Source organism: Carcharodon carcharias, chromosome 12 (assembly GCF_017639515.1).
Source record: "Carcharodon carcharias isolate sCarCar2 chromosome 12, sCarCar2.pri, whole genome shotgun sequence".
Classification (NCBI taxonomy): domain Eukaryota; kingdom Metazoa; phylum Chordata; class Chondrichthyes; order Lamniformes; family Lamnidae; genus Carcharodon; species Carcharodon carcharias.
Genome location: NC_054478.1, coordinates 85,935,482 through 85,963,250, shown reverse-complemented (window position 1 = coordinate 85,963,250; position 27,769 = coordinate 85,935,482). Strand labels below are relative to the sequence as shown.

General features: G+C 41.5%; 1 long non-coding RNA gene across 2 annotated transcripts; it reads right to left on the bottom strand.

The window, feature by feature from the left end:
- LOC121285068 lies at positions 1 to 27,769 on the bottom strand. Of its 2 annotated transcripts, XR_005944596.1 has the most exons (5): positions 27,455 to 27,769; positions 26,890 to 26,921; positions 22,091 to 22,144; positions 11,898 to 12,043; positions 1 to 468 (listed from the first exon to the last, which is right to left on the bottom strand). It is a non-coding gene; the product is annotated as an uncharacterized LOC121285068 (long non-coding RNA). The 2 variants fall into 2 exon arrangements; XR_005944595.1 differs by lacking the exons at positions 11,898 to 12,043; positions 22,091 to 22,144; positions 26,890 to 26,921; positions 27,455 to 27,769 and adding an exon at positions 6,994 to 7,182.

The following is a 27,769-nucleotide window of genomic DNA, read 5'->3' as shown; positions in this document are numbered from 1 at the left end:
ATTCTTCCAAGGGATTATTCATAAATGTAGGGTTTATTGACAGCTTTTGAAATAATCCCCTATGATTTAACAATTTAGTTAGTATGATACATATTAATACATCATTGCTGCAGAATGAATGTTGAAGTTAGCTATGAATATTTTCAGAAAACCAAATTGACTGTAAAGCACTGACAATCTAGTCATTTATCATTTACAGGTATAACATTTTCATATGTTGCAATAGCTCGGTCTTGACATTTGCACTAGGTTAACTCAGTTGCCAAGATTGCAACTTTATCAGTGAACCTAGGCTGGCTATTCCTCCAGCAAATAATTATGTCTATGATTGTTCGTTCACATTCTCTGGGCATTTGGATTTTATTGCCTGCATTTTGCTCTGCTTAATATTCAGTTTCTTCAAAAGTTCCTCATAGTCATTTTTCAGCTCATTAGCCAGCCATCTCAGTGTCTTCAGTCGCAAAAGCCCTAAAAGCAGATATCATGTCACAGTCAGGTGCAGTAACAGATGGCATCACACTTTTCAAGCATTTCGATGCAATTAGCTCAAACTATAAAAAGTTGTTAACTTTTTAATTCTTGCAGTTTTTTTTTTGAAAAAAGACCCATTTTATACGTTCTTAGAATAGAATCAGAATAATACAAACACAGGGGGCAGCCATTCGGCCCATTGTATCTGTGCCCTTTCTTTGAAAGAGGTATCCAATTAGTCCCGCTCCCCTGCACTTTCCCCCAGCCCTGCATCTTCTTTCTCTGTCAAGCATTTATCGAACTCACTTTTGAAAGTTGTTACTGAATCATCTTCCGCCACCTCTGCAGAAGTGCATTCCAAATTGTAACCCATCATGTAAAAAAAAATGCATATCGCCTCTCTGCCCTTTTGCCAATTACCTTAAATTTATATCCTCTGGTAGTATCCATCCTGCCAGTGGAAATGGTTTCTCCTGATTAGCTCTATTAACATCCCTCATAATATTGAACACCTCCATGAATCTTCTCAGCTTCAAGGAGAACAATCCTAGCTACTCTAATTTCCCCACTCTGGTACCACTCAAGTAAATTTCCTCCCCAAAGCATTGATATCCTTCCTGTAGAGCTCAGAATTGGACACAATATTGTAGCTAGGGCCTAATGGATAATTTACACCTCCCTTACTTTTGTAATCTGTGCCTCTATAAAACAAAAAACAGCCTCAAAGTGTCCTGCCAACTTTAAAGATTTGTATGTAAATAGTTTCTCCATATCTACACTCCTTTTAAAATTATAGCATTTAATTCATGTCGTTTCTCCTCATTCTTCCTTCTAAAATGTATCACTCCACACTGCTCTGTGGGGAGATGGTGGCGTGGCGGTAATATCACTGGATTTAGTAATCCCAAGGCCTTGTCTAATCTGCTAGGGCCATGGGTTCAAATCCCACCAAAACAGCTGGTGGAATTTAAATTCTATTAATGAATATAAAGCTAGTCTCAATAATGGCAACAATGAAACTATCATCGATTTTCGTAAAAATCCATCTGGTTTACTAATGTCCTTCAGCGAAGAAAATCTGCCTTCCTTACCTAGTCTGGCCTACATGTGACTCCGCACCCACAGCAATGGTTGACTCTTAATGCTGTCTGAAATGGCCCAGCAAGTCACTCAGTTCAAGGGTAATCAAGGATGGGCAACAAATGCTAGCCTTGCCAGTGATGCCCACATCCCGTGTAGGAATAAATAAAACAATTAAGCTTGATTTGCCATGTAACTGCCCATTTCTGCAGTCTGTATTGTACCCTTCACAATTTCCACCATCTAACTTTGAAATTATGTCTTCTATACTCGAGTGTAAGTCAGTAATATATATCAAAAAGTGGTGGTCCCAATTCTGATCCCTGGGGGACATAATTGTTTTTCTGACTGGAGTGAAGTGTACAATCAATACTCTCTGCTTTGTGCCCCTTAGCCAATTTAATATCAATGCTACCAATGACCCTTTAATCCCATGGGGTTCCATTCAGCCATTATGGTACTTTATCAAATGCCTTCTGAAAGTCCACATGCACAACATCAGCCACGCTACCCTCATCAACTCTGCCCTATGAAATGGTCTATTAAGTCACTCAGTTGTGTCAAGGGGCTACAGAAAAGTTGAATAAAATTGGATGGAGCACCTGGCATCGACCTAGGCACTGGAAACAACAAAAACACACCCTGCCATGTCAGCCCTGCAAAGTTCTCCTCACTAACATCTGGGGACTTTTAAAGTAAGTGGCTGCAGATATAGTGGAGGCACTGGTCGAAATATTTCAGAACTCACTGGATTCCACGGGGGTCCCAGCGGATTGGAAAACCGCTAATGTGATGCCCCTGTTCAAGAAGGGAGGGAGACAAGAAGCAGGAAACAATAGGCCAGTCAGCCTAACATCTGTTGTTGAGAAAATGCTAGAGTCCATTATTAAGGAAGAAATAGCAGGACATTTAGAAAAGCTTAACACAATCAAACAGGGTCAACATGGTTTTGTGAAAGGGAAATCATGTTTGACAAATTTGCTAGAGTTCTTTGAGAATATAACAAGCAGAGTTGATAAAAGGGAACCAGTAGATATAGTGTATTTGGATTTCCAGAAGGCATTCGATAAGATGCCATGTTAAAGATTATTGCACAAGATAAGAGCTCATGGTTTTGGGGATAATGTATTAGCATGGATTGAGGATTGGTTAACACACAGAAGACAGAGTCGCGATTAACAGGTCTTTTTCAGGCTGGAAAGACGTAACTAGCAGAATGCCACAAGGATCAGTCTAGGGCCTCAATTATTTACTACCTATATTAATGACTTGGAGGAAGTGGCAGAGTGTAATGTATTCAAATTTGCTGACTTTACTAAAATAGGTGGGAGGGCATGTTGTGATGAGGACATAATGAATCTGCAAGGGGATATAGACAGGTTGAGTGAGTGGGCAAAAACTTGGCAGATGGAGCTTAATGCAGGAAAGTGTGAGGTCATGCACTTTGGTAGGAAAAATCAAAAGGCAGACTATTATTTAAATGGAGAGAGACTCCAAAAAACTGCAGCAGAGGGATCTGGGTGTTCTTGTGCATGAAATACAAAAGGTTAGCATGCAGGTGCAGCTAGTAATTAAGAAGGCAAATGGAATTTTGGTCTACGTTGCTAGGGGTATAGAGTTTAAAAATAGGGAAGTCTTGTTACAAATGTACAGGGTGTTGGTGAGACCGCGCCTGGAGTATTGTGTACAGTTTTGGTCCTCGTATTTAAGAAAGGATATACTGGCATCGGAGGAAGTTCAAAAGAGATTCACTAGGCTGACTCCTGGGATGAAGGGGTTGACTTATCAACAACAGCTAAACAGGTTAGGCCTTTATTCATTGGAGTTTAGAAGAATGAGGGGTGATCTTACTGAAATGTACAAGATTCTGAGGGAGCTTGACAGGATAGATGTTGAAAAGATGTTTCCACTAGTAGGGGATTCTCGAACCAGGGGACATAGTTATAGAATAAGGGGGCACTCATTTAAAACTGAGATGCTTCTTCTCTCAGAGGGTAGTGAATATCTGGAATTCTCTACCTCAGGGTTGTGAAGGCTAGATCACTAAGTATTTAAAGAGGAGGTAGATAGATTTTTAAAATATCAGGGAGTTGAGGGCTACGAGGAGCTGGTACGAAAGAGGGGTTGAGATGTGGTGCAGATCAGCCATGATCTAATTGATTGGCAGGGTCGGCTTAAGGGGCCGAATGGCCTACTCCTGCTCCTTATGTTCTTATGACCTCGACCACCTAGAAGGACAAGGGTAGCAGACCACCTATCAGTTTCCCTTCAACTCACATGTCATCCTGGCTTGGACCTATAATTACCATTCCTTCACTGTCACTGGGTCAAAATTCTGCAACTTCCTCTCTAACAGCACTGCAATGACACATGGTTCAAGAAAGTGCCTCATTAACACTTTCTCAAAGGCAATTAGGGATGGGCAAAATGCTGGCTTTGCCAGCGATGCTCAAATGCCAAGAACAAATATGAAAAAAATTGGGCTGAGGTTTGGCCAAAATCCCAGTTATATGCGTAAAAGAGATTTACACTTATGTTACAGTGGGATGTCCAGAAAAAATTCCTGCCAAAAGTGTTTAAAACCCACTCAGTTGGGTGAACACACATAGCATAAGTCCTGACGCCAGAGACAACTTTTTAGTTCTTCACCAACAAAAAAGTAAAATAGAGGGATGTTCTCCTAACAACTCTGTGAAGCACCTTGTGACTTATTTTCTATGTTAAAGGCAATGGTCCAAATTTTCCGGTCTCTGGATTGTCGGAGATGAGACATAAATTGGAGATGCATGTCAGGACCTCACAGAAGTCCAGATGCACAGATATGCATGTAATTGCCCGAGGCATTTAAAATTCCAAAGAACTGACTTCCGCTGCCTGGGACCCTCCACAACTGTCTCTGGCCCTAAGCTCAGGGTGGACCTAGGCCAGATATGCAGGACTTACCTGCATACTTACAACCTGGAAATGTTAGTTTAAAAGGCTAGTTTAATACCAAGCCTAACTCGCCAGAGTAACTCAAATGAGCAACACAACCAACCCCCCCAATCATTCCCCAAGTCAGCACGACTACCCACGTATCCACCTAACCCATCTACCCATTCACTCCTTCACTAATTCACAGAAAGACTTGGACCTTTAAAAAATTATCTGAATGCAACAGCTACTGTTGTGAAAAAGTGGGTGGGTCCTTCCTTCTTTTGTCTCTTCTTGCACTCAACGATCTTCCCCTGGAGCGGTTGCGCTGAGCCTTCGATGATTCATTCAGGGGTGGAAGATAGGGCTGAAAAGTTGTAAAGGTCAGGTCACAGATACCTTCATGCGCAATGTCAATGTCAGTATTGATCCTGCTCGGAAGATTTAGGCTAATATATTTTATATATATTACCAAATTGATTTTTAAGTTCTGAGTGGATAATAATTTGATTAAACTGTCCAAATTGTAGCTTTAGAGACTCCATTGTAAGAGGGATTTGATGGAATCTTTTGCAGACATGACTGAGTTTCGCTAAATGGTGTGTTGTTTCCCAGGTGCCAGGATTTGGTACTTGACTGAACAGGTAGATAAGATTCCAGAATAAGAACATAGGTAGGAGCAGGAGTAAACCACTTGGCCTGCTCCGTCATTCAATATAATCATGGCTGATCATAGGCCTCAACTCCATTTTCCCACCCACTCTCAGAATCTAGGGATTTGGGGAGGCCAAAAATCTTTCTATCTCAGGCTTAAATGTATTCAATAATACAGCATCCACAATCATCTGGGGTAGAGAATTTCAAAGATTCACACCCATTTGAGTGAACAAATTTCTCCTCATCACAGTCCTAAACATTCAGTCTCTTATCCTAAGGTGGTGGCCCTATGTTTTAGATTCCCCAGCAAGGGGAAACGTCTGTGTCTACCGAATCAAGCCTCTTCAGAGTTTTGTATGTTTCAATGAGATCACCTCTCATTCTTCTCAACTTCTCATCATAGAATAACCATCTCATCTCAGGTATCAGTCTAATGAACATTCCCTACATCAACTCCAATGCAAGTATTCTTCCTCAAGTATGGAGACCAAAACTGCACACAGTACTTCAGGTGTAGTCTCATCGAAGCTTGATACAATTGCAGCAAGACTTCCTTATTTACGTAGTCCCTTTGTAATAAAGGCCAACATACCATTTACCTTCCTAATTGCTCGTTGTACTTGCATGCTAACCTTCTGGGTTCCTTGAATGAATACATCCAAGTCCCACTGAAAATCAACATTTACAAGTTTCATGCCTTTTAAAAAATTTCTGCTTTACTGTTCTTACTGCCAAAGTGAATAAACACATACTTCCCCACATTATAATCCAGGTGCCACTTTGTTGCAAACTCAATTAACTTTATAGCCTCTTTGTGCCCTCCTCACAGCTTACATTCCCACCTAACTTTGTATCATCAGCAAACTTAGATACATTTCTTTTGGTCTCCTTGTTTAAGTCATTAATATAGATTGTAAATAGCTGAATCCCAGCACCAATCTTTGCGGCATCCACTAGTCAGCCTGCCAACTTGAAAATATTATTTATCCCTGCTCTCTGCTTCCTGTCCATTAACCAATCTTCTATCCATGCTAATATATCACTCCAACTTTTTGTGAGGCACCTTATGATTTAAGGAATTCAAGTATACTACATATACTGGTTTCCCTTGTTACCGACCCAAGGGGAATTAATTTAAATAGTCCTGATTACTCCACTCACTGCCCATCCATAAACAGGAAGGTGTTTTTGATATCCCCCTTTATAAGTGGTGGTGTATTTTCCCTACCCCTTCAGTTTTGGAGTTATCCAATCCTCTATTAATAACTCCACAACAAACTCAAGGTAAAATAAGAGAGGTGTATTTTACACATACACACAAAACATGGGAAAAGGCTTCTGCCCCTTTTTGTATTCAAACAATAAAAGAGGGATGAGTGAAAGAAAGGGGTTCAGGGCAGAGACCACTATAAATATAAGAGTTATGGCTTCATGTGAGTCCAGAGTCAATGTCCAAGGAAGGTTCTTTTAGGCAGCTTTATCTGGCAGAATTCCTGGTCTTGGTCATAGGAACTCGGCTGCAGATTAAATCCATTGAAGATGCAACAAAGTATTTTTATATCCTGGGTATTAATTCACTCTGTAGATGAAATACAGGGTTTTTTCTGGAAATCAGACTTGGAGATGGAGGTTGAAGGCAGGTCGCTAGCCTGTTATCCAGTTCTCTTCGAAGGTTAAACTGAAGACAAAACTCAAGAGCTGTATAATTAAAGGGATTCAAACAGCTCAAATCTCAGTCATGTGACAGGATGATTTCAGGTTGAACTATTTTGCTAATGAGGTGCCTGGTTGAAACCCATTATGTGTTTTGGAGCAGGTAATGGTGCGGCTATTAGCACAACATTGGAGATTAGGGGTCCCAAATAGCTTTACCTTTGTCCATAGCTGGCTGGTGCAGACGTATCATCTACATATCCTGTGTGTTGGCTTGGTTAAAATCTTTATATAAGTAACATTTCAGGAGGATGATCAGGTAGCTTTTGTCCATTGGAACAGCTTAGAATCTTTCAGAACCATGAGCATGTGATCAACCATTTTATCAGCCCAGCAATTGTCCATTTTGAAAAACAGAAAAGAATAATTTTATAAAGTAGCCAGGCTGACGTAGATATCTACCTTACTAGTTACATCCTCAGAAAACGAAAATATGTCAAACGCGATATCCCTTTTACAAGACCACGTTGATTTTGTCTGATCACACCATGATTTTCTAAGTGCATTATTAAGACTTCCTTAATAATTAATTCCAGCACTTTACTGATGACTGATGTCAGGCTTACTAGCTTATAGTTCCTATTTTTCTCAGTCTCCCTCCTTTCTTGGATAGCGGATTTACACTTGCTCACTTGCAATCCCCTGGGACCATTCTCAAACCTAGATAATTCTGGAAAGTCATAACCTGCACATCCTGTATCTCTGCAGCTACCTCTTTTAAAACCCTAGGATGTAGGCCATCAGGTCCTGGGATTTGTCAGATTTTAGCTCTAAGTTTTTTCAATACTGTTTCTCTGCTGATATTAATTACCTTAAGTTCCTCACTCTTTTTAGCCTTTTGGTTATCCTCTATATTTTCCGCGTAATTTGTGTATTTTATTGTGAAGACAGAAACAAAATATTTGTTCAGTGTCTTTGCCATTTCCTCATTCCCCACAATAACTTCACTATACCCATTTTTTCTGCATTCATCTCATCACATCATCTACCACCTCCAACGGGCAAAGCTGAGTGAGGAATACATTTGGCTGATCTTGCGCTTTCCCAACTACAGTACAAACTTGTTTCACCCCCCAATGCATTTTCAAGGAGTGATGCTGCACTTTGTATTCTATTTTTATTTTCTGACATTGCATGCAATATAATCAATCTGGAAGAAAATAAACTGTGATATAGTGAAATTGCAAATGCATTTATATTTTATTGCTGCTTTTATTGGGCCTATAATCAAATACATAATTTGGACATTTATTGCTCAGCAACAATCACATGCACAGTAAAATGAATACATTTTAATGTTTCAATCATAATTTAGAGAGGCTTTCAAATGAATGCACTTAATTTCTTTAATTTAAAACTTCTGAGCTGCCATTCATTTTGTGCTTAGTTAGTTGCTTGACCCAGAGTCACAGCATTAGATTAGAATGAAATGGTTAAAATGAAAATGAAATATTTAGATTCAACAAGTGTTTACTCTCTTAAGTTGGTCTAGGTTCCAAAGAAGTCCTATAAATAGCCAAGGAAAGGCAATCAGCACTTATTTATATACTTTGTTAGATGTCCCTGTTGCTGAACATTGCTACAACAAAATTGCTTAGTAATGCAGGATCATGCATGCATTTACTTTCATGCTTATTTAACTATCAGCCATTTCATCAAAGTCACAACTGACATCCTAAGTGATTGTGACAAAAGTAAACTTTCCCTTCTCATCCTTCTCGACCTGTCTGCAGCCTTTGACATGGTTGACCACACCATTTTCCTCCAATGTCTCTCCAGTGTCATCCAGCTAGGTGCAACTGTCCTCATGTGGTCCCATTCTTATCTATTCAATTGTAGCCAGAGAATCACTTGCAATGGCTTCTCTTCCTGCTCCTGTACCATTACCTATGCTATGCCCCATGAATCAATCCTTGGCCCCCTCCTATATTTTATTTATGTATGTTCCCTTTAACATCACCTGAAGGTATGCGTCAGTTTTCACATGTATGTTGACAAAACCCAGCTCTACTTTACAACCATCTCTCACAACTCCTCCACGGTTTCTAATTATCAGACTGCTTATCAGACAACCAGTACTGGATGAGCAGAAATTTCCTCCACTGAAATATTGGGAAGAATGAAGCCATTGTTTTTGGGTCCCGCTCCAAACTTCATTCTCTAGTTGTTAACTCCATGCCTCTTCCTGGCAACAGAGATTAAGGTAATCTATTTGCAACCTTTACGTCACATTTGATCTCGAGATGAGCTTCTGATCTCATATTTGTGACATTATTAAAATTGCCTATATCCACCTCCATAACATTGTTTGACTTCTGCCTGGTCTCCCACATTTTACCCTCCATAAACTTGAGATCAACTAAAAATCTGCTGCCCATCTCGAAACTCAAAGCAAGTTCCGTTTCCCTATCAACCGTACTTGCTGACCTACACTGGCTCCTGGTCAAGCAAGAGCTTGGTTTTAAAATTCTCATCCTCATTTTCAAATCTCTCCATGGCCTTGCCCCTCCTTATCGTTGTAATCTCCTCCAACCTCACAACCATCTGAGATAACTGTGCTCCTGTAATTCTGACCTCTTGTGCATCCCCAATTTTAATTGCTCCACTGTGCTTTCAGTTGCCTCGGCATCAAGCTCTGGAATTCCCTCCCTACACATTTCTGCCTCTCTACCTCACTTTCCTCCTCTAAGATACATCTTAAACCTTTGTTCTTTGACCAAGCTTTTGGTACAGTGATCTAATATCTCCTTATGTGGCTTGGTGTCATACTTTGCTCATAATTTTCCTGTAAAGCACCTTGGAACATTTCATTACATTAAAAGGTGCTTTATAAATGCAACCTGTTGTTTTTGTCAGTATTTCGTACTCCTAGTTTATTATTTGCAGCAACATATCTCGATTGCTCATTGAAAGTCATCAAGTAAATTATATTTAGCATGTACGATTATATTTAATCTCGGATAAGGTCGCATACACATTACTCTGAGGTTCCAAAAGTGACCAAGTGTGTACAACCAGAACACAAATTGTTTTATACCTTTATCAAAAACAGTACAGAAGTATACTTTGTACATTGCAATTGTTAAATTGTAAAGCACAAGCGGAAATACAATTGTTCTTTGGGTGATTTCCTAATTTGTTAAACATATCAAGAGACCAGTGGAGAAGCCTTTTGATTTAACTGGTGAAGTATAAGTTATGAAACAATGTATGTTATGGTCATGTCTAAATTGTGAATCTATTTAAAACAAATAAAACATAACACATAATTTGCCACTGTGAACATTTTTAATTTAAAAACAAATTAAACAAGAAACAATTATTGAAACAAGGCAATTAAGTTGCTGTAGATTGGCACGTGGAATATGTAGGGCCAGAATTCCGTGACGGGCTTGGGAAAACACAACCTGCGCACTTTTGTGCCTTCTGAAAGCACACCCGACCCATGTGTGACTTTGCCCGGTAATTTAGTCTTTTCACAGGGGTTGGGTTTGCATTTTGAAAGTCGCGACAGAGTGCGAGAGAAATGTGGGTGCAGAGGCGGGCCAGTTAGAAGTCCTGCCTTAGTTCTCCAACAAGCAGCACAGCACCCAACATCATTTAAAGGTCTCCTAAATCTCGGCCCTCACCCACCCCCATGCTCCGTCTGATTCCCATGCCACCTCCATGCCCCCCATGTATGCTCCATTGCCACTCACAAAGTATGCGCTATGTACAGTCCTCAGGAGCCATGCATAGCAGGGGGAATTATCTTAAAGTTATCGGAAAAAAAAACCTCTAACAATCCAATAAAATCCTGAATTCAAACACACTATCACTGAGACTGGAAAAAAAAGCTAGTGCAAAAAATTATAATCATTTAAGTGCCTATTAGCTTTGTAAACAAATGAGAAACCACATCAAAGGCATATTCTGTTATTACAGCCTCTTAAAAGTTTCAGTTCTTCTTGTATCAAAACATCACCTGCTCAGATGAAGACATTATCATTTTTGAAAACCAGCTAAGCACAATGGCTACAAGTGTCATAAGAAAAACTTCCAGATACATTCCCTGAAGCTGACAGAACAGAAAGGTGTCCCATTTCAAAGCAGAATACCTGTCAATCAATGGGGTGGTGGGGGGAACAGATTCAGAGATGTTGTTCAACTTTCAAAAGCAGAGATTTTATAACAGTCAGAGCTGTCATTTGATTTAATTCACAGCACAAAACATGACAGCAGAGGCTGACAGGACATTTGCTTTTACAATTTTAATACATTATTGCCTTTCCCCAATGGAAAAAGTACTGTAATGCATGACATTTATATAATGGCGGTCAATATAAGGGTCACCTTACCTTTGCAGGAGAGATCTGTATGATGAGTCACTACATTACAAACACATTTAAATTACAATACAGCAGTGATGTTTGAAGGTATCAAAACATTTTACATTTACCTTTCTGAATATTCCTAATTCCTTGACAGGCTTCCTTCACCCTGTGTTACAAACTCTCCAAAGAGTTAGGTTTTTTAGGGCTTACAAAACCTACACCAGTACATGAAAACAGTGCATGGGAGGAAATACAATTTTCTTGTGGTATTCACAATCTGGACCTCAGCCTCGGAAGAGATGTCTGTGCATTTTGCACTCAAGGCCTTCCTGCCCCACCAAAAGGCCACATAAAATAGTGCTTGGTTGGGAAGCCAGTGGAAAAATTGATTTTCCAGCAGAGTTCAGAATTTCGCAACCAGATTTGCACCTCCACTGGGAGGCGAAAACCTGGTCTGGGATCTCAAAACAGTGTGAGCAAGACAGCAACATCTTCAATATGATAAACCATTTGTAATATAATTGCTCAGTGTTTCACTTCAGAGATTGCACACAAATTAGAAAATATTTTTAGTGATTTAATAATGGATTTATAAATTATTAGAAAGGAAAATGTTATGGGGCAGGTAACCATTTAAAGTTTCTGCATTCCAAAACAATTCAGAGAACTTCATATCCAACTTCAAGACTAATCAAAGGGCATTAATGAAATAATTCATACATTTTAATGAGTACATAACAAAGACGTTACCTTCCTTGTGGCTTCTGCAATCCAAAGATCATAGATCCTTCCTTTTCTTCCAAGTTAATGTTTGTAATGCTCTAAAAGGAGCATTCTGACAGAGTAGGTGGAGATGTTCATTATCGCATATTTGTGCCTTTCTGCTGTTTATCATTCTAAAGAAAACAAAGTAGGAACAAATTAAATATGATACAGAAAAAACAGGAATAAATAAAAACATGGTTTTGAGACCAGGATATGGTACATAGGTTTAGCAAGAAAAAGACTATTGTGACATTACAGGCACACCATATTTCAACAAACTTAAATAATTTCATACATGATACCTTATGGTACCTAATATCCTAGAATATAGTTGATCATAACAAATCTTTTTATTCAAATGATATTCAAATAACAAATTATGTGACAATGATGCACAGACACCACTTAATTAAATGAATAGTACATCTCTATAGCCAAAGAGCAATTAGACAGAAACAACATTTAGGGCAGAATTTTCAGGTAGGCATGTAGGGGCGGGCCCGACACGCTGGTGCATAAAATGACGTGTGATGATGTTGGACGTGCATCCTGACATCACCCTGCACCATTGCTATATTTCAGTAGGCGGACGCGCTATAAATTCCGAGGTGCGTCCGTCATTAATTAACAGGCCAGTTGAGGCAGCTATTGAAGACAACTTTTCGCAGCGCGTGTGATTTTCAGCGTGTCGCACAGGCGCAATGGGCAGGCGGGTAGGCCACATTTTTAAAAACCTCATCCATGGCCGGGTTAAGAGGGGTGAGTTGGCTCCCTAATGCAAGTACTTAGAATTTTAGTTTTTTTTACATATTGCTACTTGCTTGTGTGAACAGGGCATCAATTCTCTTCAGAGCTGCTTTGACAGAAAGAACAGGCTTCAGTTCAGGACTCTGGAGGAATCATAAAACTTGGGGCCTTGCAGGTATCAGGCAACCTTCTCTTACCTTGGGAATGGGGATTGTGCTTTCCGCTGGAGGCACCTCCTCTGAGGAGGGAGAGATGGCCAAAAGGGGGAGGAGGCCAGAAGTACATATTCAGCCTCAAGGGCAGCCATCTGTGGGAGCACAGGCACAAGGGGCGCAGAGTCAACAGGAAGTCCAAGGCAGAAGGGGCTGCAGAAGACACCACTATCCTGTTGCCAGGGTTTACAGGCAGCGATGCAGCTACCTCAATATGTCTGAGGCTCAATGCTGAAGGAGGCTCAGTCTTTCACTGGAGACAGAGACCTCCATCTGTCAGATGATCGGCCCTGAGATCAGCTCCAAATGTGTGGGTGGACACCCCATGCCAGTGGCACTGAAGGTCACGATTGCCCTCAACTTTTATGCCTCCAGTTCTTTCCAGGGCTCGGTGGGTGATCTTTGTGGAGCCTCCCACTCAGCTGTCCACACTTGTGTCAAGCTGGTGACAGACGCTTTTTTCAGATGTGCACTGACTTTCATTCACTACCGCTCAGATGAGGCCAGCCAGACATAGCAAGCCAGAGGTTTTGCTGCGATTGCTGGTTTCTCCGGCGTCCAGGGTGCAATTGACTGTACACATGTGGCCATCAAGGCCCCTGCAGGTGAGCCCGGTGCCTTCGTCAACAGGAAGGGCTTCCACTCCATGAAGGTGCAGATAGTGTGTGATCACAGGATGCTGATTCTGCAAGTCTGTGCAAGGTACCCAGGCAGCTCCCATGACGCATATATCCTGAGACACTCCCAGGTGCCAGGGCTCTTCAGTGCTCCAGCCCGACTTGATGGATGGCTGCTGGGTTACAACGGCTATCCCCTCAGAAGGTGGCTCATGACGCCTCTCTGCCATCCAAGAACAGAGGCTGAGCAGCGGTACAATATGAGCCATGCCTCCACAAGGGCTGTGGTGGAGAGAACCACCGGTCTTCTCAAGATGTGCTTCCGATGCCTGGGCCATTCAGGGGATGCACTCCAATACCCCCCAGATCGTGTGTCACTGATAGAGGTTGCATGCTGCGCTCTGCACAATCTGGCACTGGAAAGGAGGGATGCAGTGGAGGAAGAAGATGTAGACACAGATGCTGTGGCAGCAGGCAATGAGTCCAATAGTGAGTCCGAGGGCGAGCATGCACAGGAGAACACTGAGGGGATAGACGCCGAACCAGGCAACCTCCAGGGAGGCAGGGACACCCGCGAGGCTTTGATCCAACGCTCCTTCAGCTAGGCTACCAAAGATGAACTACCAACACATGCCAGGGCTGCAGGCTCCATACTCAATACCTGAGAGCAACATTTGCCTGGTCAGGAACATTAACTATGTGGCTTTTCAATAAAGCTCAGTAACAAACAAATCTTTCATAACATCATGGCTTCCCCTTCAACTGCAGAGCTCATGAAGCACCCAGAGGCTTGTTGAGAACCAAAACATTTAATGATTACCAACTTGCATACAGAAATCAAAGTACATTAAAAGATGTTGAAGAGCACACCAACTTAGAAACAACTTAAACGTGGGGCAAAAGAAAACCACCAGTGATAAGCCCGTGTTTGCCTAAGATGATTTATGTTTACACTTGCGGGTGCTACGTCTAGGTGCTCCCCCCTCACTGGCACCGACATTGGAGACAGCCTACTCACCCTGCTGTCCTGTTGGCCTTGATGACCTTGTCAGGCGTCCTCTGGCCTGTGGAGCCTGTGCTGGCCCCGCCTGGGAGGGAGCGGCCAGTTCCACAGCTGGCATCTCCCCAGTCATCGCAGACTCAACAGGCGCCAGTGAGGTTGCTTTGGACATCCCTGCTCACCACTGATGGATGGGCACCTAGCTGGGATACTGGGTACCCAATCCATCTCCCACACTGACTCTGACCAGCTGAGATCATTGCTGGTGTGAGGGCTTGCAGGTCCAAGTGCATCCCCAGGAAGCCCTGATTGATCTCCTGGAGGAACCTCTCCATGAGAGTTGCCACTCTCTCCATGGAGGAGGCATTGCGCTCGGCCAAGAGGGTCATTGCATTGCTCATGCTCTGCATGGGCTCCTCCATCATGGAGACCATGCCACACATTCCCTCATGTGTCTCCGCCAGATCCTCCCAGACACCCTGCTGGACTTCCACCATCTGCTGCCTCAGGGATGACTCTAGAGGCCCATCATCAGCCACCGACTGAGCATGTTCCTAGTCCTCAGCATTCCTCTGACTGCCGGCACCCTAGGCACTCTCTCCCTCTGCCTGCACCTCAAGCGAGTGTGAAGTGCCCTCACTGCTGTGCACCGAGATACTAGCCGACAACATTATCTCCACCGAGATGGTATCTGCGCTGGCGCCTGCCTGGCTGAGAGGATGTGACGCTGGTGCGTTTATATCTTCTGTGCCCTCAGGGGTCAGTGGCGGTCCCTCTGTCTCCTGAGTCTGGGCGTGCTCTGGTGAGGCTGAAAGGAAGAACAAGGACATTTCATTAGTTGAAGTCGTTACACTGTTAATGTGCATGCCTGGCACCCGGATCAAGATGCGCTCCTCCTTCCATTATCAATGAGCAACCCATGTTGGAGGCTGAAATCAATATACTGTCAACAGTAGAATGTTTGCACTGACAGACAATCCGACCTCAGTGCATGGCGCTCTTACCTCCCAATGGCACCCCAGCCTCATCGCAGCCGGTTGACCTGGGCGCATGGTGCCTTTCCAGCTCCAGTGCCTCCTGCTCATATCTGGTGATGATGAGAAGGTGGGGCTGCCCTCTGCCAGTCTGCAGTCACTCTGCATTATTGTGGGCTGTCTTCTCCTGAAAGGAGAGAGGAGCTTTGATTAGTCCACCCTGTACCTGCTTTGCCATTTTAGCCTTGCCACCCCCTCCTGAGGAAAACCTTGCAGAGCTCATCCGATTCGTGACCCTGGAGCTGCAATACACTCATTCCAAGCAGCCAGGGCTGACCCCCTTGCCCAGATGCTACCTCCATCACATTTCCCACTCACACGTTAAGACCTTCCAAATCCATGAGCACTACCACCTACAAGGACAAGGGCAGCAGGTAGATGGGTACGCTGCCAAATGGAAGTTGCCCTCCAAGTCACTCAGCATCTTGACTTTGAAAAGTTTTTCCACTCCACCACTGTCGCCAGGTCAAAATCCTGGAACTCACCTCCAAACAGCACTGTGAGTGTTACAGTGGATACAGAAGGCAGCTCAGCACTACCCTCTCAGGGGCAACTAAGGATGGGCAATAAATACTGGCCCACCCAGCGAAGGCCACATCCTGTGAATGAACAGATACAAAAACAAAATTCTGAGTTTGGTGGTGGTGGTGGGGCGGGGGGGGGGGGGGGGGGGGGGGGGGGGGGGGGGGGGGGAGTGCCTAACTGCTGTGCTAACCCCCATGCCAACACAGTATTCACCCTTCCTGATCACAAGAGGTCATTAAACCACTTGTGGCACTGTACCCAGGTGCGTCTCACCACATCGTGGGAGCTGACCCATTCTGCCACTTCATCCCAGGCACATTTTGTTATGTCCCGTCCCTTGGCACCAGGATCTCAGGGCGTGCTGTCATCTCCTCAAGAAGGGCAGCAAGCACTCACCTGAGAACCTCGGAGCCGAATGCCCCGCCAACCTGCCCTCCCGCCTGGCCTGCTCTCAGAGGACGCTATCAAATGTCCTCCTGTCTGACATCAGTGGCAGCCTTAGGACGGCTGTCTGCACCATATTTTAATAGGCTGCTGGGTCGCCATTGGACCCGGCAGTCATTGGCCTCCTGCCGCCACCCACCCCTTCCTGCTGATCTCAGGAGTCACGATATACGCTGGGTGGGCCTTAATTGGCCTGCCTTTGTAAAATGGCAGCGCAGAGCCAATCACAGGCGGCGATTGGCTCTGCACCCACTCTCACCCAGCCCACCCCACTTAGGAAATATCCTGGGCTTAGTTTATTTTCAGATTTCATGTTACGTTTCACACAGTAATGATTTCTAAAAAGAGTTTTAATCATTCAAGAGAACATATGCTGTGTGTAATTGGAGCTATGGTACACAACATCTCTCTTACGTCACATCAGCACGTCAATGAAATGTAAGGCTCCCAGCTCTGTTCAATATTATTCTTGCAAAAAGTGCTTTTGAATTAATGATTGCTGGTTTTCAAATCCATAGCTATAAAACAAATTATAGCCAAGAGAGTCTTGTCAAATATTAACATAATGAAGGTTATGAAGGTAGCAAATGGGCAGATTTTCCTCTGCCTTTAGCCAGGGAATTAGTGTTCAAACTCACATTGTAATGAAAGGGGCAGAGATCCACTACAATAATGCATCACCCCGACTGTTGCCCTGGGATTTTCTGGGGCTTCCATTTGGCAATACTGGGCCTCTACCTGTAGTAGTCAAAGGCCCAACACTACGATATATTATGGAAGGGGGCAGGGGGAAGGATTTCTGACATTCTGCTTCATTTTATAGTGAGTTCACTTGGTCAGCACCCTGACACTAGCATTATGGCCTGCCCTGAAAACTCGATGACCATAACATCAGCAGGAACTCCTGGGGCAGTCTGAAGACAAAAAAGGCAAGTCAAAATTAATGTTTTTTTTTAAAAAAAAGGAATACTCCAGAGTGTTTTGAGGAACCTAGGACTTTTGGCTGCTCCATGACAAGGGACAACCAGAAGGCAGGTTTGCACTGAGTGTTCCCCCGGCCATGCAAAGCCACAATTCTGCGCCGAGTTTCACTGGGTTTCAGGAAGAAATGCCTGGTTAGATTGGGCATACTGTTACTGACACAATGCCAGATCACACTGAGGGCATGATTTGCTCAAGGATCTGTCTTGGATCCCTTACAATAATGGTTATGTTTGAGTTGAGGAAGGCTTTCACCCTCAACACATACCATATTTCACCATAAGGCTAAATACATAGGATCCCATCCTAGTCTCTGGCTGTTTTGGTGGACTCCTACTGGAATTGTTGTAGCTCAGAGGTACTTTTATTTTTAAATGATTAATACTGGCTAATTGTGTGCCATTTCAGAACTGTATAGGAACATTGGAACAGGAGAAGGCTGTTCAGCCCATCAAGCCTGTTCTGCCATTCAATGGTTGAACTTCAATGTCTTTTACCCACACTATCCCCATAACCCTTCACGTTATTGTTGATCAGGAATCTATCAATCTCTACCTTAAACATACTGAGCTTCCACGGCCCTCTGGAGTACAGAATTCCATAGATTTACAACCTTCTGAGTAAAGAAATTTCTCCTCATCTCGGTTCTAAGTGGCTTCCCCCTTATTTTGAAATTGTGTCCTCAACCAGGGGAAATATCTTACCTGCATCTACCCTGTCTATTCCTTTAAATATTTTTTAGGTTTCAATGAGATCACCTCTCACTCTTTGAAACTCTGGAGAATACAGGCCCAGTTTCCCCAATCTCTCTTCATAAGACAGTCCCGCCATTCCTGGAACAAGTCTGTTCAACCTTCGTCGCATTCCCTCTGTGGCAATAATATCCTTTCTGAGGTAAGGGGACCAAAACTGCACACAGTACTCCAGGTGCGGTCTAACAAGCTTCTATACAATTGGAGCAAGACTTCACTACTAACATTCCATTAGCCTTCCTAATTGCTGCACCTACATTAGCTTTCAGTGACTTATGGACAGAGACACCCAGGTCCCTTTGTATAATCTACACTTTCTAATCTCTTACCATTTAGGAAATACTCTGCACATCTTTTCTTTCTACCAAAGTGGATAACCTCATATTTTTCCACATTATATTCCATCTGCCATGTTCTTGCCTACTCACTAAGTCCATCCAAATCCTCCTGTAGCTGCTTTACATCTTCCGTACAACACACATTCCTGCCTAGTTTTGTATCATCTGTGGACTTGAAAATATTACATTTGATCCCCACACCCATATCATTGATATATATCGTGAACAGCTGGGGCCGAAGTGCTGACCCTTGTGGTATCCCATTAATCACAGCCGACCAACGTGAGAATGACCCGTTTATTCCTACTCTGTTTTCTGCCTGTTAGCCAATCCTTAATTCATGCCAGTATATTGCCTCCTATCCCATGTGCTTTTATTTGTTAATCAACCTCCTGTAGGGGGCTTTATAAAAAGCCTTCTGAAAATCCAAGTAAACCACATCCATTGACTGTCCTTTATCAATTTTGTTAGTAACATCCTCAAAAACTCCAAGTCCGTCAAACACGATTTCCCATTTGCAAATCCATGCCCAATCAGATAATTATCCAAGTATCCATTTATCACACCCTTTATAATGGATCCTAGCATTTTCCCTACTACTGATGTAAGGTTAACAGATCTGTATAGTTCTCTGTTTCTCTCTCCCTCCCTTCTTAAATAGTGGGGTGGCATTTACTACCTTCCAATCTTCAGGAACCATTCCAGAATCTATAGAATTTTGGAAAATGATCACCAATTCATATACTATCTCTAATGCAACCTCTTTCAACACTCTGGGATGCAGAATATCAGGTCCTGGGGACATATCAACTTTCAGTCCCATTAATTTCTCCAATACAGCCTTCTTTCTTATACTGATTTCCTTCAACTCCTCATTCTCCCTAGTCCCTTGGATCTCTAAATCTGGGAGATTTCCTGTATCTTCCTCAGTAAAAACAGACACAAAGTAATAATTTAGCTTATCTGCCATTTCTCTATTCCCCATTATGAATTCTCCTGACTGCCTGTTATGGACCACATTTGTCTCAGCCAAATGCTTCCTTTTTACATACCTACAGAAGCTTTTACAGTCTGTTTTTATGTTTTTTGCTAAATTGCATTCATATTCTATTCTCCCTTTCTTTACCAGTTTCTTGGTCTTCCTTTGCTATATTCTAAAACCTCACAATCCTCAGGTTTACTACTACTTCTGGCAATTTTATAAGCCTTTTCTTTTAATCTTATACAATCCTCAACTTCCTTTGTCAGCCAGGGTTGACTGACTTTTCTGGGGTTTTTGCACCTTGAAGGAATGTATAGGTGCTGTGAGTTATGTAATAGTTCTTTGAAGACTATCCATTGCCTGTGTACAGTCATACTTTTTAATGTATTTTCCCAATCCACCTCAGCCTATTTGTCCCTCATGCCTTCATAATTTCCTTTATTTAACTTTATCACCCTTGCTTCGGAGTGAACTGCCTCACTTTCAAATATAATGTAAAATTCTATAGGGTTCTTGCTCAAGATTTTATGCACTCTCCTCTCATTCAATGGAGTAAGTTTTGGCTTACTAGCTTCTGAACTTCTTTCCTGATTAAATAAATTCTATAACTTGTTCCAGGAACTCTGTTTTCTAGGCTATAGGTAGGAGTCTGTACTTTGATTATATTTTCACACTCCAGCAGAGCCACTGCCCTAGAAGGCAAGCAGAAATCACAGTGGCCACTTTGTGTACTTCCCTGGCTCAGCAGTTTCCCAGCTTTTCAGCATATTGTTCTATGAATAGAACTGTTTTTTTGTAATATTCAAACCAATGATCAGCTCTGGAACATGTAGGATATATTTGCAAATTAGAAGAAACAAGAAAGGGCTGTTCAGAGCAACAATGATCCATCATTAAAAACAGTGTAGAGAATGAAGTCCCAGCTTTCCTATTTTAAGTTGCTATATGTTCATTCTATGTTACTGTCACCCATCACAGTACATATAAGCAGGCTTCAGTCACTGCAGAATGGCACTGCCTCAGTGGAAAATTTCTGAAAATATACATATATATGTATACATTTATCAACTAATCACTGGCAGCGACAAAGGCACATGTGCACATTTCATCTCCATAAACATTAATTCGTTTTGATTTTTGTTAATTCCAATAAAATTATCAATGTTTTATAATGGAGTTTCCTCATTTCAGTAGTTGACAGTTTATTGATTAATCAACTGAAGTACTGAAAATGTTGTTGAAAAAAAGTCAATGTAAGTTAAATTGCTTGTGCTTAAAATAAGGTTTCAAAACAATATTACATTTATCTATTGACTTGTTTTGTGTTTCTTAATATAGTCATAGGCTTGAATTTGACATTTTTGCTACATCCTGCAGTGTGGGCATGTGCAGTGTGAAAAATTTCCTGGGAAGAGCAGTAGCATTTAACCTATAAAATTATGGAAAGCCATTTCTCTGCCAGCCTTTAAAAAATATTTTTGTTTTTTTTTTTACAAGTTAGAGGACAAATTTCAGAAGCTTTAAAGTAGGTTATCTGATGTGTGCATATATGACAGAGACACAAAAATGGCAGGCTGTTGATAATATATCGGCTGTGGCTTTAGATGAAACTTTAGATATACTCACTGTCTAGGGCATTAATAGCGCTGATTATAAATGTGAAGATCATTGTGGCCCTCAGCTTTTATGCCACAGGCTCATTTCAGGTTGCATCAGGTGATGTCAGCGATATCTCCCATTTTACAGTCCATAGTTGCATCAGAGATATCACTGAGGTACTCTAATCCGGAAGAATATCTAATCTTTTTCCATGGATAGAGTGGAACAGGATTAGAGAGAGCACCAGGCTTTGCACCCATTGGAGGATTTTCCCGGGTCCAAGGTGTTATCGCATGTGCACACATTTCCTTGCATGCTCCCGATGACCAGCCTGGCATCTTGTCTGTAGAAAGGGATCCCATTTCAACAACCTCCAGTTGGTTTGTGGCCATAAGCATCACACCATGCAGGTCTGTGCCCAGCTTCTTGGCAGTAGTCATGACTCATTCTTCAGGAATCAATTCTCTGTGTTGCCTTTATTCCAGCCAGGTCACAGGCTGGGTACTGGGTGACAGGGTGATCCCCTCCAGATGAGGCTCATGACTCCTGGTGGGAACTTGGGCAGAGAACAAGCCTAGAATGGATAGCCATGCTGTCACAAGCAATGTTGTTGAGCTGTTAGCTTGCTCAAAGCACTTTGCTACCTGGATATTCAGATAAAATTTTTGTAGTAGATTCCCAAGCAGGTCTGCAGTTTTACATTGGATATTCCATGCTCCATAATTTCACCATGAAGAGGGACCAGTCCTTACCACCACTTGGGACATAAAGGAGTAATGCAGAAGGAGAAGGTGGAGGACATATAGGAGGGGGGGGGCAGCATGAGCTGACCATGTGTCCCTAGCTGACAGAACCCAGGCAGCAGCTCGTCCAAAAACATTTCACCCAAACACCTCTCATCGCCAATGCACTGAAAGTCCCACAATTATCACCATCATCCATCTTACCACCATCTTACTGCCTTCCTTTGGTTCAGCCTTATGGGTGTTGCCCTCACTTCCCTGCAAATAGAAACACCAACACTGAATCCATACAATATACCCATAAACTCAATTTCATTTGCAAGCAAATATTTAACAGCAAGATTAAGAATCACCTTTAATACCTTGTGTGCTCATTTATATATCCTGGAGCTCTATGAAGTGTATCCCCCAATTGCTACAGCATGGGAGACAAGGAGGCTTCTAAACTTCCATTGAAGACAACATAAGAAGACCGTGGTGGGTGATTTTCTTGAGTGCCTGGAGGTAAACTGCAGCATCTCAGCATGGATCAGAGAACCCAACAGTTGTACAGGGTCTTAGTTAGACTGCATCTGAGGTACTGTGTATATTTTTGGTCTCCTTACTTAAGAAAGGATATAATTATATTAGACACAGTTCAGAGAAAATTTACTCAATTGATTCCTGAGGGATTATCTTATGAGGATAGGTTAAGCAGGTTGGGCCTGTGTTCACTGGAGTTTAGAAGAATGAGAGATAATCTTATTGAACAACACAAGATCCTGAGAGGCTTTGACAGGGTGGATACTGAGAAAATGTTCCCCCTTGTGTGGGTGTCAGGGGACAGTTTAAAAATTAGGGGTTTCACATTTAAGAGATGAGAAGATTTTTTTCTCTAAGAGGGTTATTAGTTGGTGGAATTCTCTTCCCCAAAGAGCATTGGAGGTTAGATCACTGAACATACTCAAGGATGAGTTAGACAGATTTTTGATTGACAAGGAAATCAAGGGTTATGGAAGGTAGACAGGAAAGTGGAGTTGAGGCCACAATCAGATCAGCCATGATCTTAACAAATGACGGAGCAGGCTTGAGGGGCCAAAAGGTCTACTCCTGCCCCGAATTGTTGTGCTGTGTGTTTTCTTGCACAGTTGATTGTGTGGATACAATCAATGAAGTGGGTGGAAGGAGTAAGCATCATGCAATCCTGAGGGAAAACAGCAGCTTCCTCTCAATTGCAGCTACGGTGACTATCTCAGGGCTGCACCTCATCAGTCCTTCAGCTTTGTGAAAACACAGGGTGCCGGAATGAGGTAACACTTCTGAATCTGAAATTTCCTGCTCCCACCAGAGCCAAGGCAGCAGTGCCTGAGCTTCCAATGCAGCAGCATGAGCTGGGATGGAAGCTGTCAGATCCCTCACTAGAGGCTCAATCCTGATGGACTCCCCTACTCTTGAAACTGACCACTCTCTCCACTTTGGACAACACAATATCCATAGGTGATTGCTTTGCAGAATACCACCATTCAGTCTGCAAGCATGACCTGAGCTTTCAGTTGCTAGCCAATTTCATTATTCATCTCACTCCAAACACTCTGTCCTCAGTCTCTTACACTGTTCTAATGAAGCTCAAAGAACAGCATCTCACTTTTTGTTTAGACATATTAAAGCCTTCTGGTCTCAACAATACTTTCTACAACTTCAAATCATAACCAATGTTTTTATTTTCTCAAACAGCATGTGCTGGTAATGATTCTACTGTTGTTACATTTCCTTTGGACCCATCTTTTGTTTCTATATTTTGCCATTACTGTCCCCTTTTCCTTGCACAATCACCCTTTTTGTTATTTAATCACTCCTGCTCTCCACCCTATCATAGAGCTTCCCTTTTATTCTTTCATCTCCTTCCCCCTTTCACTGTCTTTGTACTTAGCTAAAACTGGTCTAACTTTTTCTAGTTCTGATGAAAGGTCATTGACCTGGAATGTGAACCCTGTTTCTCCCTCCACAGATATTGCCTGAACTGCTGAGCATTTCTAGGATTTTATGCTTTCATTATAGCATGGCATTCATGCTCCATGTTAAGCCTGACACAAGTTACAGCTGGACTCACTTCATGATGAACGATTCTGCAAAAAGCTCAGTGGCAGATTACCCAACGTTTCCAGAATTTGCTGGTGTATGCCTACCAGTCTTTCATGGTAGTCACCACCCGCAAGGTCAGCAAACCCTCTGCAGCAGAGCTGGTATACAATCTTGTCCTTCAGAGAGCTAGCACCCTGTGCTGTCCAATTCCACCCCTGCCTTAGTTCCTGTACACATGTGCACGGTGATCTATCACATGAAGACCCCATTTCTATCCTATTCTCCATATTACATGTGGTCCTCATCCGAGTTGGTGCAACAGGTGCAGAGAAAACCCTTCCTCTTTCCCAGTGCTACTAAACACTAGATATCTTATTGCAAAGGTGCATTTTGTGTGTCATCTATGTATTCTCAGTTTTAAAACTGGTAAATACTTAGTGTTTGCACAGGTTAAACATATAAAAATAAAAGTCGCCTGTACGGAATAAAGAATGGACTTTTGTAGAAGTCTATCCCTAGAGCACCAGTAAACAATCAGAATGACATCTTATATAAACTAAATTGGAAGTTCATTCATCATAAATCACTTTAGAAAAGTACTGAGGGAATGCTACTTTATCAGAGGTGCAGTTTTACAGATGAGATATTAAACTGAGATCCTGCTTGCTCCCTCAGGTGAATGTAAAAGGCCCCATAGCACTATTCAAAAAAGAGTTCTTCTGATCTGGTCTTTTTTTATTCCTCAATGCACATTGCTACAACAGATTAATGGATAATTTATTGTATACCTAATTTTGCTTCGCCTTCATTTAAACGGTGGCTACAATTCTTAATTGGCTGTAAATGTGCTGGGATGTCTCATGGTCAAGAAAGATGCTATATAAATACGAGTGCTTTCTTTTTCTTCTCCTTACAGATGCTGACTAAAATTTTCAGGGTTTTTTTTTCAAAATATGCTTGTTTTACAATACCATATTTGAGTTACAGTGGTTGAATTGCTTGGTACTAGGTCTGACTCCAGTGTAGGGAACATCAAATTTGTTAATCAGCTAAAACATGTCCTGCACACTTTGTGTGTAGTGCGAGTGTAAATGCTGTTTCCTAAAATTTTATACACTTCTTAGACTGAATCGGACTCCATAAAAAAAATGCTTTAACAAATTTTATGTTATACTCTGACATTATCAGAATGCCCTCACTTGAAGGGAAGACTATGTATTTTTTTTCTTATATGATACAAAAGACAATTGCTATTTTACACATTAGACTGATACCCTGCAACATTTTCCATTAAAATGTCACAATAGAGTACCCTGATCTAGTCAATGAATAATTGACATGGTTTTAATGAGGTTGGTAGGTTAGAAAATTATTGAACAAAGCTTGCCAAGTTAAGTTGTGATTTTTTTTTTAAACAAGCAAAATTAGATGAGAATGTTTTGGCTCTGAAATTCCTTGGGATGACTTGATTGAGGACAGATTTGGGCACAGCAGAATTTGTGCCAGCCCATTACAAATGTATAAAGTCCTGGGGTCAGAATCATTTAAATTTTGGGTGCAGGCCCTTGCTGTTACAAGTGAAACAAAACATGAGGAAATTGGGGCAATGGAGTGTTGCTGTGGTACTTTGCCACAGAATTGGAGAGCCCATAGGGATCTGGGAAGAAAGGCCTAAATCCAAAAGATTGTAAAGGCTTTGGCTACACAATGCATCTTGTGTAAAACCAGTTTTCTCACTCTTCTGGAATTTTAATTAATTATCCTCATTTTCATTTCTGTGTGTGATGAAAAACTACATCTCCATTCAAAATGACAGGGATGAGAGTGGGTGAAGACAAAAAGATCTGATTTTCTTTGTAACAGAGTGGCAAAGTCACTGCAGCAAGAGGGGCCAGAAAATTATAGCATGTTTTATGAAATACAAATGCTTTTACACCACTTCAAATGGTTGGAATTATGAGACTTCAAGTTGGTAGAAACATAGATTTCTCTGAAAAAGAGTCATACGGACTTGAAAAGTTAACTTTGTTTCTCTCTACACAAATGCTGCCAGACTGACTGAGTTTTTCCAGCATTTTCTGTTTTAACTTTAGATTTCCCTTTGTTTGCTGTCCAATACCATCAAGACTGAGAGTCAATGCATTGGTGTAGAATCACCAAAATGACCTTAGCATTTCAACACCTCAGTGCTTAATGGAGTTAGTGCGTGCAATACAGGATGAAGCCCATTCTAATAACAGAACATGGCCTTACTGGACTATGTATATGCAGAGTGAAGCAAAGGACGACACAGGAGGAGGAGGGGGTCAGAGAAACAGTTCAAAGGGCAGAATTATAATTGAACTTTTGATTTCAAAAATTTCTCATCCCTGAAATGGGGACCAAAAAGATCAAAATACCAATAGTATGACTATTTACAAATTGTATAAAAACAGCCCAGATCATTCGGTTGATCTTCATAGCTGTATACCAGTAGATGATGATTGCACCAGAACTTTATTGCCTTAGTACAAGTTTCAGATTAGTGAAGGGCTGTCAGGTAAAGCATTCAATAAGGAGGTGTCATCAATTTAAAAATTAATTTAAAAATGAGGTGACAGATTAGGATTATTTGCACAGGCCTGTGAGAGTATACACAATTTTTCCAAAGGGCAGAGGTCATGGCATCTTTTAAGGGAAGAACAGATAAATGTATGAAACAGGGAAACATACAGATCTAAAGAAGAAAGTAACATGGTGGGATTAGTTTTAGATTATTCTAGGAAAGAATGGAATTAGACACTACGGGAAGAATAAGCTCCTATGATATATAAGCATGTAAAATTATATAGCAAATGAGGTGAAAATACTGACAAAACAAATCCAATGAAGATGTTATACATCCAACAAAATCACCACATGATGGGGTTACTAATGGAAGATTTTAAAATTCCAAATCTTACCTCGAAAGTGTAGCTTTCGATGTCTTGTATTTCTTTTGTAAAATTCAAACATAGTCTTGGATCAGTATATGATTAACATTTTACTGCATGTGTAAACTATCTCCTTTTTAAATCTTAGTACAATAGCATTAAACTGCAACTTTTGAATCCTGACTTTGACAAACAATCTCAGTGGTAGTGCGGTTTAACAAAAACAAAAAAAAAATCCAGCCATTTTTAAGCATTCCTATTGATACTATTATTAAATTTTAAAAATAGCTGAGAGAAGTCATCTGCTGTACAAATAGAATTTTCCAGTCAATATACTATAAATTATAGCTGGTATCCAGATTCAATATATGTTGGATTTCTCTGAAAGCCACATCACAGCACCAACTACTGAAATTGCTAATAATAGTAAACATAGAATTTAACTTTTACTATTTTAAAACTATCAACAATTGTATAGATTCTATAAACCAACAAAAAAGCAATTTTTAAAGTTAGAAATCCAGTTTGTGTCCAGATTACATTTAGAAACCATTCAACTTTCAATGTTAATGTTTAAAACATAGTACAACCGTACCTTTTGGTCTTTAAAATTAGTCAGCTGTGAAAAGAAGGATTGTATCCCATTTTATGCCATCCTGGCTTGCTTTTGCTATTATTTCTTTGGAGTGCTCTTTGCCGACAAACAGAGTATAGGGAATGCTTACATCTACAGCTTCTTTCAGCTAATGGTTATGTGGATGAAGGTCAACAACATTGCTCAAGAGTTCTTGATAGTCTTTTGTTAAGTTCTGACATTTCGACTGTACAGCTGATTTCAGTCTGAAGGAACTACTTATTTGAGGCTCTCACCACACATCCCAGTTCTTGTATATTTTCGACATAAAAATAA